Consider the following 11,061-nt stretch of genomic DNA (forward strand, 5'->3'; position numbering starts at 1 on the left):
ATGCGTTATTGAAAGCGCAGAGCCACGTGGTCCGAGAGAAGGGGAGGGGGCCACATGGTCTGGACTGGTAAGAAAGCTGGCCTGCCGCTGCTGCTGCTGCTCTGAACTTCAGTGAACTCCAAGCCGCCAGGGACTCTGCTCTGCGGGCCTGCACTTTCTGGACTTTTACATATGGAAAGGACACTCTCTTGGGACTTGTGCCTGTCCTGGACTTCACCATGATCCAGTGTAACATGGCACATGCTTCTCTGGACTATTATATGGAGGCTGATGATGTCATACCCCAGATCCTGCCAGAGAGAGCTGACCGATAAGAGATGGGGACCTATTAGGCTTGGTTTTGGTTTATTGCCTTTGGGGAGCAAGGGAAGTGCTGGGTCCCGTGGGAGAATAAGGCTCTGAGCTGAAGTGCTCACTGCCCCCCTCCCAGAGTTGGACTATTGTAGAGACCTGTTTTCCTCAACACTAACTGCTGGGTTTTACACCGAGGCTCCACATGAAAGAACCCCCTTTTGCTCAGTAACACTATGACAAAGAGAAACGACATAGTGGTCATCACTGATGACAAGTATGGGCGGGTCCTCCCTCTTCATGAAGTTTAGATAACACAGAGATCAAGGCAAGCGTGAGAGGGGTAGTGCCCAGAACCGGCGCTCAGCCCGGGTCCCAGCCCGGCCTGTAGCTGACTGTTCACCTCGCTGGAAGTGGTTGCGCATCCGCTGGTTAATGGTGGCGGAGGAGATGATCTGTGAGGACCCGGCAGCCCTGGGAGACCCCGTGGTGATCAGTTCGGCAGTCAGTGGAGTGCTTTTGATTGCTCCTGCCTGCAAGAGGAAATTCACTGAGAAAAAGGACTGGAAGGTGTCCCTTCACACTGGCAGACATTGGGACCTATTCACTTCTATTCACTCAAGTAGAGGAGGCGCTAGTGACTATGGGAATGCAGAAAATGTCCTTCTGTGGAGCAACACATTATTTTTGACAGTAGGAAGCATCTGTACCTATTGAAAGTCAGATGTAATATCAAGCATTGCCTAAGTACACCGCTAAAAAAGCACTGAACCCCTCATTTCCTGCTCTACCTGGTTTCCTAGGAAGCAGAGGCTTCGTCCTTATTGTGTTTTATGTAGCTATCAATGCCTCTTAAATTGGGGTGGGGGTCAAGTCAATAGGCTTTAATGATACTTGTTGTCCTAATTATATTTTCATCTTGATAGAAGAAAAATAATCTTATAATGCCAAATTGTCCTTGGGTTTGAAAGTTCCCCATGTCTCCGTACCCGTGTTTCCCAATGCCAGATATGAAACCTGAAATTAAGATCTAATAAGAAGCAAGCATTAATGGAAGATAATTTATAGGTAAGATGTTTGATATTTGGAATCATAGTCTTAAGACTGAGTTTTGTCACTGTCTTGCTGTGACCACGACCAGGTCACTCAATTTTTGGCAACACCTCAGTGAGAAGCAGGTTAAATTGTTCAGTAAGCTGTAAGGTTAAAAAAAAACTACAAATTTGAAAGATAGCTAGCAGTTAACTGCTCATTTTTCTACTCTTAGACAAAAACAAAATGACAATTTTAATCTGGTTTCAAAATACAAAGTCATCTCTAATTTGGATATAAACTTCACTTCTCCCAGTATAGTGAAGCTCTCAGTCCAAATAGATTAGTATGTCACTGAACCTTCATATTACAAATACAATTATGTTATGTACTTTAATAATTTCAAAAGGATATAATCTGAGATGATCTTCTCAATATATACAATGCATGATATTTTTGAAACTTGAAAAGGGGGGAAAAAAAAAGATTGCCCGAGGAGGTGAAGCAGAGTCAGTTATCATATAGGCCTGCTATTTCATGACCATCAGGTGGAAACTGTTCAGGTTTAATGCTTTATAATTCTCCCAGCTGAAGCTTTGCAACTTCAAAGCATTGTAGAACATTTCAAATTTCTCTCCTGCCCATGAGAAAACCCATTGCATTGAAAGTTGCTTTCAAATGGAATCCTACATTCGGTATTACACAGCAGAGACATATTTTTATGGAGATTAGAATTACATACCAAGAATGTAAAGTTGCCCAAGCAAAACCATTTCTACTATTAAAATTGCTCCCACTACACACTGTGAAGAGCTGTGACCTTCTCTTGTCCATAAATAATGCTTACTATACCAAATTGTAAAACCATTTATAAGTTCCATATTTGCCTAAGAAATACTCAACTTCTAACCACCTGTAATTTACAAAGAAGATTTACTTAAGCATAATTATGTTTCCTTTACCCAGTAAACAATAAATCTACCACCAACTGCAAAGGCAGGTGGTCAGTGGGTATTATGAAGAAAATGACATGAAAATCAATATGTAATTCCTAGGAAAAGGGCATGCTCTCCTTTTAATTTGAAATCTATCAGTGGTAAGTCATGAATATAAAACTTGCCTCTGTAAAACTGGAAATCATCCTTGGCTATCTGACACTTCAAGACACAGTGTATGAGCCCCTCACAGAATCTGGGGGAAGCTCGCCCCCTTTGGAAACTAAAAGAGCTCTTTGAACCATAGAACAGATGTAATGAAAATTGGTTTCATTAAATGCAGCTGGCAAATTACAAACTGCAAAATTAATGCACCATACCATGACTCCAGGGGCTAAAATAAATCAAGGTGTGGTTGCCAGATGCTCCCATTTCCTCCCCACCTCCCCCAGTAAAAAGATTTCTGTCCATAGATTTGTTTAATATAATACAAATTATTGATATAAGCGATACAAATAATGAGCTCCTGATGAAGATGAATAACTAAAAGAAGAACTGCACTGTCTGCACATAAGAACATTTTCCAAGGCAGAAAACCTGAATCATATAATTCTTATATATTCCTTCAGGCTTGGGAAGTGCTCTGCACTTCCAGAAATCCTCACTCTGCTATGAAACACTGTCTCTGAATTCCAGGACGAAGGGAAAGCTCATTCGATACTATTCATGAACAGTAGGCTCCTTTGTTGATTTCAATTCAGTTTATTTCAACTTGGTGCTGCTGATGGCTCCTCTAGTAGAATGCACCGAAGTACATTAAGCATCTGTTTTTGATTTTTGATATGCTCTTCGATAGCTCTGAGCAGTCCTTGTGCGTCATTAGCTAAACACTGTTTCAAAGAATGCTCTTGCATGTCCCCTCAGCCCTCTCCGCCCTGTCAAGACTAAAGGGGAGGGCACTGAGAGCACCCTCCCAGTTAGTAGCCAGAGGCTTGGTTTTGTTAGATGTCTGCTGAGTTATAGGTACCAAATCAAAACGTTCTAGAACTAAGATCATTCGACTTCAGTACATCTGAAAACATCGAGGTTGCACTTAGCCATTTAATGTACAGGATGGGGCAAAAGTAGACTTACAGTTGTCTGTATGGAAGATCACACAATAATGAATAAATAATAATATAAGAATTAGCTGTGCCGCATACTCAGAACTATTAACCTAATTTTGCCTCGCCCTGTATGCAATTAGCTAGTTGCTTGTTTTCAAAGACGATTGAATTTCCTCATTTAAAAATATGTACTCTCATAACACCCAATTCAGCCCACTGCTGTAAGACACAGGAAGTGCCTTGAAAGGGGTCAGATGAGGATCAACTCACGGGCAAAGCTTTAGTGTTAAGTGGTGTGGTAGGTGGGTGTATATCATTGAACTTGATTTTTGGTTGTATCTCAAATGCTGCATGATTATATTGAAGGCTTAAAATATTTTGACATGCGTTCATGTCAAAAGTTTTATGAAGGGAGCATTGGGGGAAGTCAATGATCCATGTTAAATTTGTCCTCTCACTGCAATGCTTTTGCTTCTTCTGGAATTGAAACCAAAAGCAAAGATTTAACAGAATATATGGGTAAATGTTTGAGTGTTCTGTTTCTCTTTGCCTAAAATAAGTGGCAACATATGTATTTAGCATGGATGCTTTATTTACATATTAAGGAGCCCACATTCTCTATATCATCAGCATTAAAAGCTATGTCATAAATATTTAATCTACAAGGGTGGACTGGGCTAACGGATGATTAAGTGTCCTGATTTAGGAATTGCAACAATAAATAATGACCTAATTGCAATAACAATGTACTCATGGTTTCTTAAAGCTAAAACATATACAAATAATCTGTTATTGCAGAAACAAGCCCCTCTCCTAGTCGTTTAAAGCAGTTGTTTGGCAAATAATAGATGACTATTTTCATATGAAGAAGAATATTACAGTAAAATTAATAAGCATATCAATTTTAGGCATATGTTACATACATTCCACAATCTATAGTAACTCATTACCGTGTGTAGGTTGGGGCAGCCTATTTACCTTTCTGTCCAGTGAAGCCCTATTCTAATTAGAGCACTACATCATGCAGAATTACACTACTACTAGATAAAGAACTTTTGTAAAGCACACAGATATCGCAATATGCATGTGTATAGTTTATAGCTATTATAAGCATGCAGCGAGGACAAATTTCCATTGTTTTATAACAGCACGATTTCCACATGTGGAGACATATACACTCATGACATATAATTACCCACACACGCCATATGCTTTACAACATGTATATTCTACCATTAGCAATGTCTCCTTGAAATCAAATCAAAATCGATTGCGATGTACAGCTATGTTATATCTCTATAATTCTACTAAAGGTCAAATGCATTTCTTTAGGAACAAAAATGAGTTGATTGTGTATACAATGCAGTGCAAGAATCAGTAGAAGTCTATGCACACCTGAGCACTCCTTCAACCTTATAGGTATTCATTGGAGACGTGGTTTAGCAAATATTTTGATGTGTGTGGTAATTAATTGAAATAAATGAAAAAAGCTGTGTTATATCCAGACTAAATTTGCTTCAACCACTGTTGATCCTCAAGCTCTGAAGGTCAGCCAATTAGTGGAGAAATTTTACATGGCAGTTGCCCTAACCAGTCTACTTGTCTGACAGCTCCATTTTTAGCCTCAGATAGGAAGGGTTGATTTCCCTTGATTTTGTTATATTTTATCCAAAGTAATATCAGCAGATAAAAGATGTTGTGCAGAAGATAGCTCACCCAAAACAATACAGTACAACTCATGACCAATAATAACAATATGAGATGTTTGAGGTTCATTTTATCTTTGACCACATGCCAGTTAACAGACCACTCTTCTCCCTGGACATAGGATAGAAGGGATTTTGTTTCTCCGCCTTCATATAATGAATTAAAGATGAAGAAACGTAAAATTTAAGATTTCATATTCTGCGGCACTTAGTGGTTTTGTTTAACCCAGTGCAAAATTTCTCCAAAAGTCAAGGCAGAAATTCCCTTTTGACATCTGTATAATTGTAAGCAAAAGTAAAAGACAATCATTTCCAGATAACGTGGTTTTACCCTTTTCATATTTTCATTTCTTAAAATCTGGAGAAAAAACTGAATAATTACTGATATGTTACCTTCTTTGTTCAATTGAATTCACTAAATCTTCATGTTAAACCCATGCCTGTATGCTGGCAAATGGTCCAGGTAGGATATCACGGATAATCACCAGGCAACGTATTATGTTGCCGGCAACAGGAAGCTAGAAACCTGCTGACTTGCTCTACTTCTCTTGCGCAGGAATAAGCCAACTCTGAAAATGAAAATAATAATCAACCGAAAGCTAACCTTTCCAAGATGCCTTATATAAATATCGAATGATGCATACGGAGACCAGGCCCTTAGTGAGAGGGTTGGCCTTCAGGCCAAGTGAGAGGGAAGACTCAGACACGTGGAGGAAGTGAACATGACTTGGGGCACAATGAAGTTAATTGGACATAAAATACATAACATTCATTGGACTTTAAACCAGCGAATTCCAAAATAATGAAGTTAATAAAAGAGCCTCACTCTTTTCTGAACTAAATTAAATGACTCTAAAATTAATTTCATTGGTTTTTTAATTCACTGTTAACGCGATAAAATGAGCTTTTAAAATTAACTTCTTTGTTTTTGAACTCAACTGCAGTAAAAGTTTATAAACAAACTTTACAGACAATCATAAGTTAAACTGTTTCCAGATTTAGGAGTAGTCAGTGGATACATGATAAGAAAAGCATATATAAAATGTAGTAGGTTTTACTCAGTATATCAGCCTCTTATTTGAAAGGGCCTATTTACCAGCTTTCTATCTGCTATATGAAAACGAGGAATGTTTCTCTCTTCTCAGAGAGATAAAACATAACAAACTGAAATGGTTTATCTCAAATAATTACCTAAGAAATAAAAGATGTAGAAAACTAAATTTAACTTTCTAACTCTGGTAAATGGAATTCCAAGATGACTTAAAATTATAAGGTGACAAAACAATATGGATATTATATTCCTAAAATTTTACTCACTAAAGGTCTAAATTATAAAGATTTTCCTGTATCTCCAAGATGGCAAGTATTGTAAATATTTTATAATCTTCAGTTCATCCTTATATGTCGTCGTTGGCAGCCGTCCGTCTCGAGAGACGATGGTGTAGCTTCTTAAGAGTCTATCTGCACTGCCGAGAATGGCTGTGCAGTTCGACTCGGGAGTGACATGGTATCTGTCTCCTCTCGTGTTGAATCGACATCTTGCGATGACGCTGGAGTGTCCTCTCCAGTGAAGCTGAAGCTACAGAGCCTGGGCAGGGTGATATGGAGGGTCTGCTGTTGCCCATGCAGCAGACCCCCCCCTCTCTTCGCAGCTGAAGGGTCCAAGGGAAAGACGGAGTCAATACAGCTTGGCTTCAGGTGCGCCGCAGGAGTTGCCGGTGTTGACTACAACGTCAAACCGCCTTAGGGACTCCGGCTCCGGATTTTCTGTCGGGGTTTACTCCCTTAGCCTTTCCCCTGAAGAGGTATGCCGCAAGGCAGCGGAGGTTTTTTGGAGTCAGAGTTTTCCTTCTCTGATGTGCCCTGACTGGAAGATCGAACCAGCGACACTTAGTTCGCAGGCCGACGCTCAATCCACTGAGCTAAACCAGCCAGGGCATCCTTATATGTATATTCAAATAAAGGCAGAAGGAAAAGCTAATTTGCATGTTTTTCATTGGTATATTTGGATAACAAAGTTATGGAGAAGGATTTATGTCCTGTAACCACTTACAGTTTAACACCGGAGATCTCTGAACGTATATCTGGGACTTATTATTATAATAAAATACCTCTCAGATTTGTATTTTGGTTTCCCTTATTATTAATATCAACTTGCCCTTGACTCTTGTTAGCTCATGCTGGATAATTATAATAGCATCCTGTTTTATTTTCCTGTCTCATCGCCCTTTCCCTTTGGAACTTTAGCAGATGCTGGTGCTTCTATCTGAAACACCCGTCCCCCTATCCTCTCCTGCCTCTATCTCCTACCTTTCCTGGTTGATTTCAGCCTTCCAGTGTGAAAACTCAGTTCACCATTTCCTGGAAGTTTTCACTGTTCGTATTTCCCAGAATGGGCTAGGTGCTGCCCCCAAATACGGTGTCTATTACATCTGACTCCTGCTACTGCTGTGCTCTGGGGCTTCAGGATGGTGGAACAGGACCGTCTCCTCGTCCACACCTGAATTTTTAGTGCTTGCCTAAAATGTGCCCTTCATAAATACCGAGAGAAAGAACAAATCTTTATCACTGTCTGACTCCTATTTCTTAAACATTGCTTCCAATTCCTTACTCTTTCGATTCAGAAACTTCTCTCTTTGGTTATATCATCAGATCTACACTCCTTTATTTCATTTCATTTCGAATCTGGTTTATTTCTTCTAGTTCCACATGAGCAGGTTACTTGCCTCCCTCCTCAACTCAAAGTTCCCCTGTTTCTGACATCTCCTCTAATTTTACGTCAATTAACATTGATATTTTCATTGTTCTACATAGATTTGCCATCCAATTTAGCTCTGGACTCGTGTATTAATTTTGCTCCCTAACTAATTCTTCACAAGATTATAGGATCAGAACAGATTAAACTAAACATCACCAGCTTCACATTCCTACATTTTAAAGAAACAATCAATTTCATGAGGCCAGAGAAAGTGATTAACTCACATGTTAAGTCAGAGCCCTCATTAATGATAAGGTGACAATACCATGTGCATGTAAAACATGCCTATTTTATAACATACTCGTCATGCCACTGATTGACCAATATAGACTCATACCAATTACCCATGTAACTTAAAAACAACTTTGATCTAAAACACTATGTACTGTATTGCTTCTCTAGATACACCTTGCCTGCTCTGCAGCCTTAGGCAAGCGATTATTTCAGATACTTCACATTACAGGAATTAGATTTCAGAATGGTGTTGTGTATCTTGACCACTTCTTCATCTGTCTCCTACTACTTTAGTATTAAATGGGCCTTTAAAACGCCATGATCCAATGAATGACTTTTGAGCTACGTTGGAGGCTATTGATAGAAGGCACCTGGCAGGCACCCCAATTGGGGCTGAGGGCTCCGAGGATGGTTTCGGCGGAAGCCATGGAGAGCTATGGGGTCATCTGTACTGAGCAACTCAGGGGTATCCGTCTCTGGAAAGCTGTCTCTGACACTAGCTGAACCCTCCACTGATGGAAGTGGCACATCAACCTTGTGGCCACTCTGCAGGGGCCCCAACATCTGGAATCACCACTATATTAAAAATGTCTCTACAAGTTAGAGTCCCTTTTCCAGCAGTTCAGGGTCTAGAAGAGTTTAGCCTCCAGTGTGTCCCTATAAATGTCCTTTTGTGCAAAGTTTAGAGAAGACTAAAAAGAAGTGTGAATTAAATCCTTCACCCTTCATCCAGACTGACCAGGTAGTTTCTGCTAGCACTCCAAATCTTGATTGTGTATCTTTAAATCATTGTTATACCATCTCTTTGGGTCTGTTTTAAGGAATATGCACCTAAAAGATATTAGATGAAGTAATTAATATTGTCTTCAAGGTCAACCACATCAGTGGTCATTGGAGAGCTAATTAAGACATCAATCGAACATTCCTAAATTCAACATTAAGGTACAATTGGAAATACAGGACTTAACTGTGAGAAAAAAAATGCATGTCTTATTTTGTTATGAATCATTGAAAGCCTTTAATGCTTTAACATTAATCACATTAATTATAGCAATAGGCTCTTCATTTCTATAGTGCGGGGTTACATTGTTCTGTCAACATGAAAAGAGTAGTTAGAGTAATAATTCAGGTTTCTTAGCCCCCAGACTCTAACATTAAAACACTATATTTACTATATTAAATTATGGGGTTTGGGGAAAATAAGATGTGCATGCAAAACAACAGAAAAATTTAGTGCAGGTGTAATTAATTTCATATTTTCTTGCTCGGGGTTTTCCAAATCAATGCAGTAATTTCTATGAAAATCATCTTCACGGATGTGCTTTGGCATGTTTATGTTTATAGAGAGAATGTATATGTTGAATTCCTGACAAGATATTTCTCTCAAGTGGGTTATTTTTTAAAAACTAATATTTATCTAAAAACCTCTATTATTTCAGATTTTTACAGAAGATAACATTTGTTCAGAGACACTTCTAAGTTTTTAAAATCTTTGCTTATTTACATTGTTTTAGTAGAGAAACAAGGGACCCAAAAAGAATGTGATTGTAACCAGAGGAAGGTAAGTATCACAATCAACATAATTTATGGCTTGGCAGGTTTAATCCCAGTATTTTTAACAGTTAGAGAAATCTAGTAATGGTCTCTCAAAATAGCAAGCTGTACTATCTATCATGTTCCGCAGCGGCTCTGCAGAAATATAATTAACAACTGTGTGTGTCCCTGGGGACTGGAAGACATCCACAGAAAGACCCAAGGCAAGAGAGACGGACCACACATAGTGGGTTAGGGTAGAAGTTTTGAGGATGGGATACGACTGGAAATTTTTCTGATATTACTCTACTATGTATATAATGTACGACAATTGGCTAATAATTTCACATGTAATTATATGGAAATAATTGACTTGAAAGAAAAATTGTTTTAATATGGAAGTTTTTACCACAATGCTCATAGCTTAGTACTGAACACGAAAGCTCAGACACCTTCTGCACATTCATGGTCACGCTGTGTGCCTCAGAAAAGTGAAGTATTCACGTGTTTGTATCATCAGTAAACCACGCCGCTGAAAGCCCAAGGCTCAGATGACAATGCTTCATGGTTAGGAATCAGAAATAAATAGTGGAACCCGGGAAACTATTATTCTCATATGGGGCTTTGCCACTTAGTGACTTATATTTTGAGAAGTTTGTTTTATCTATCAGTGATGTTAAAATGTTTGACCTCAGTCACACGAATGCACACTTCTTCCATAAAGCAATATAATAAGATAGAGGTTCGTTATTACAGATGAGATAGTTTGTTAATAATCATTTGAATATGCAATGCGTTTACTAAGTAACACTTATTTAATTAGCAATAATCGCGCCTCGGATAAACCTCATTGGCTACGATACTGCCACTGCGCAAAGCTTAAGTAACACTTATTTAAAAAGGAAATATTATTTGTATTTATCCAGGGTCGTTAGTCTATGGGAGAGAACTGATGTACACCCCTGAAGCTTGCTCACTGAACTAAAAGTCTTAAGAAAACGTGTGGGTCAGAAGCTCAGAAGGCAAGACTGCAAAGCCCAGAGCGGGGACCAGTCTGTTTTCCTCACACCCTCTGGCCCTAGAGTAGCTCCTGGCAAACAGTTCACTGGGTTTGGATGAAAGGGACTGTGGGGGACCAGTACTGGGGACAACATGAATGACAGTATTTAATTAATATCAATTACATGGGTAAGACACAAACTTAAAATATTAAGCTACATAAATAAATAATGCATGAGAAAATTTAACTGAAGGATGGAGTTCAAGAAATATTTTGGAGCACCTATTATTTGCCAGATATTAGACATACAGTCACGAGCATCCAGGTACCATTTATGGTGGGTAGAGACAGACACGTTTTTTATAAATATTTAAGATGTTGGCACAAAGGCTGAGAGAAAAATAAAGCAGTGTAAAAGGGGTAAGGGGCCCCGAAGAGGAGTTTGGTTTCCTCTTGGACATTGAAG

At 39.0% G+C, this 11,061-nt stretch overlaps 1 non-coding gene across 1 annotated transcript; it reads right to left on the reverse strand.

Annotated features, from left to right (window-relative positions):
• Nucleotides 1-10,339: 10,339 nt before the first annotated feature.
• On the reverse strand, nucleotides 10,340-10,475 carry LOC149996609 (U4 spliceosomal RNA). Its single transcript, XR_016507523.1, has one exon. It is a non-coding gene; the product is annotated as a U4 spliceosomal RNA (small nuclear RNA).
• Between the last annotated feature and the right edge of the window lie 586 nt (nucleotides 10,476-11,061).

This window comes from Furipterus horrens, unplaced genomic scaffold (assembly GCF_987537825.1).
Source record: "Furipterus horrens unplaced genomic scaffold, mFurHor1.1.pri manual_scaffold_12, whole genome shotgun sequence".
NCBI classification, from domain to species: Eukaryota; Metazoa; Chordata; class Mammalia; order Chiroptera; family Furipteridae; genus Furipterus; species Furipterus horrens.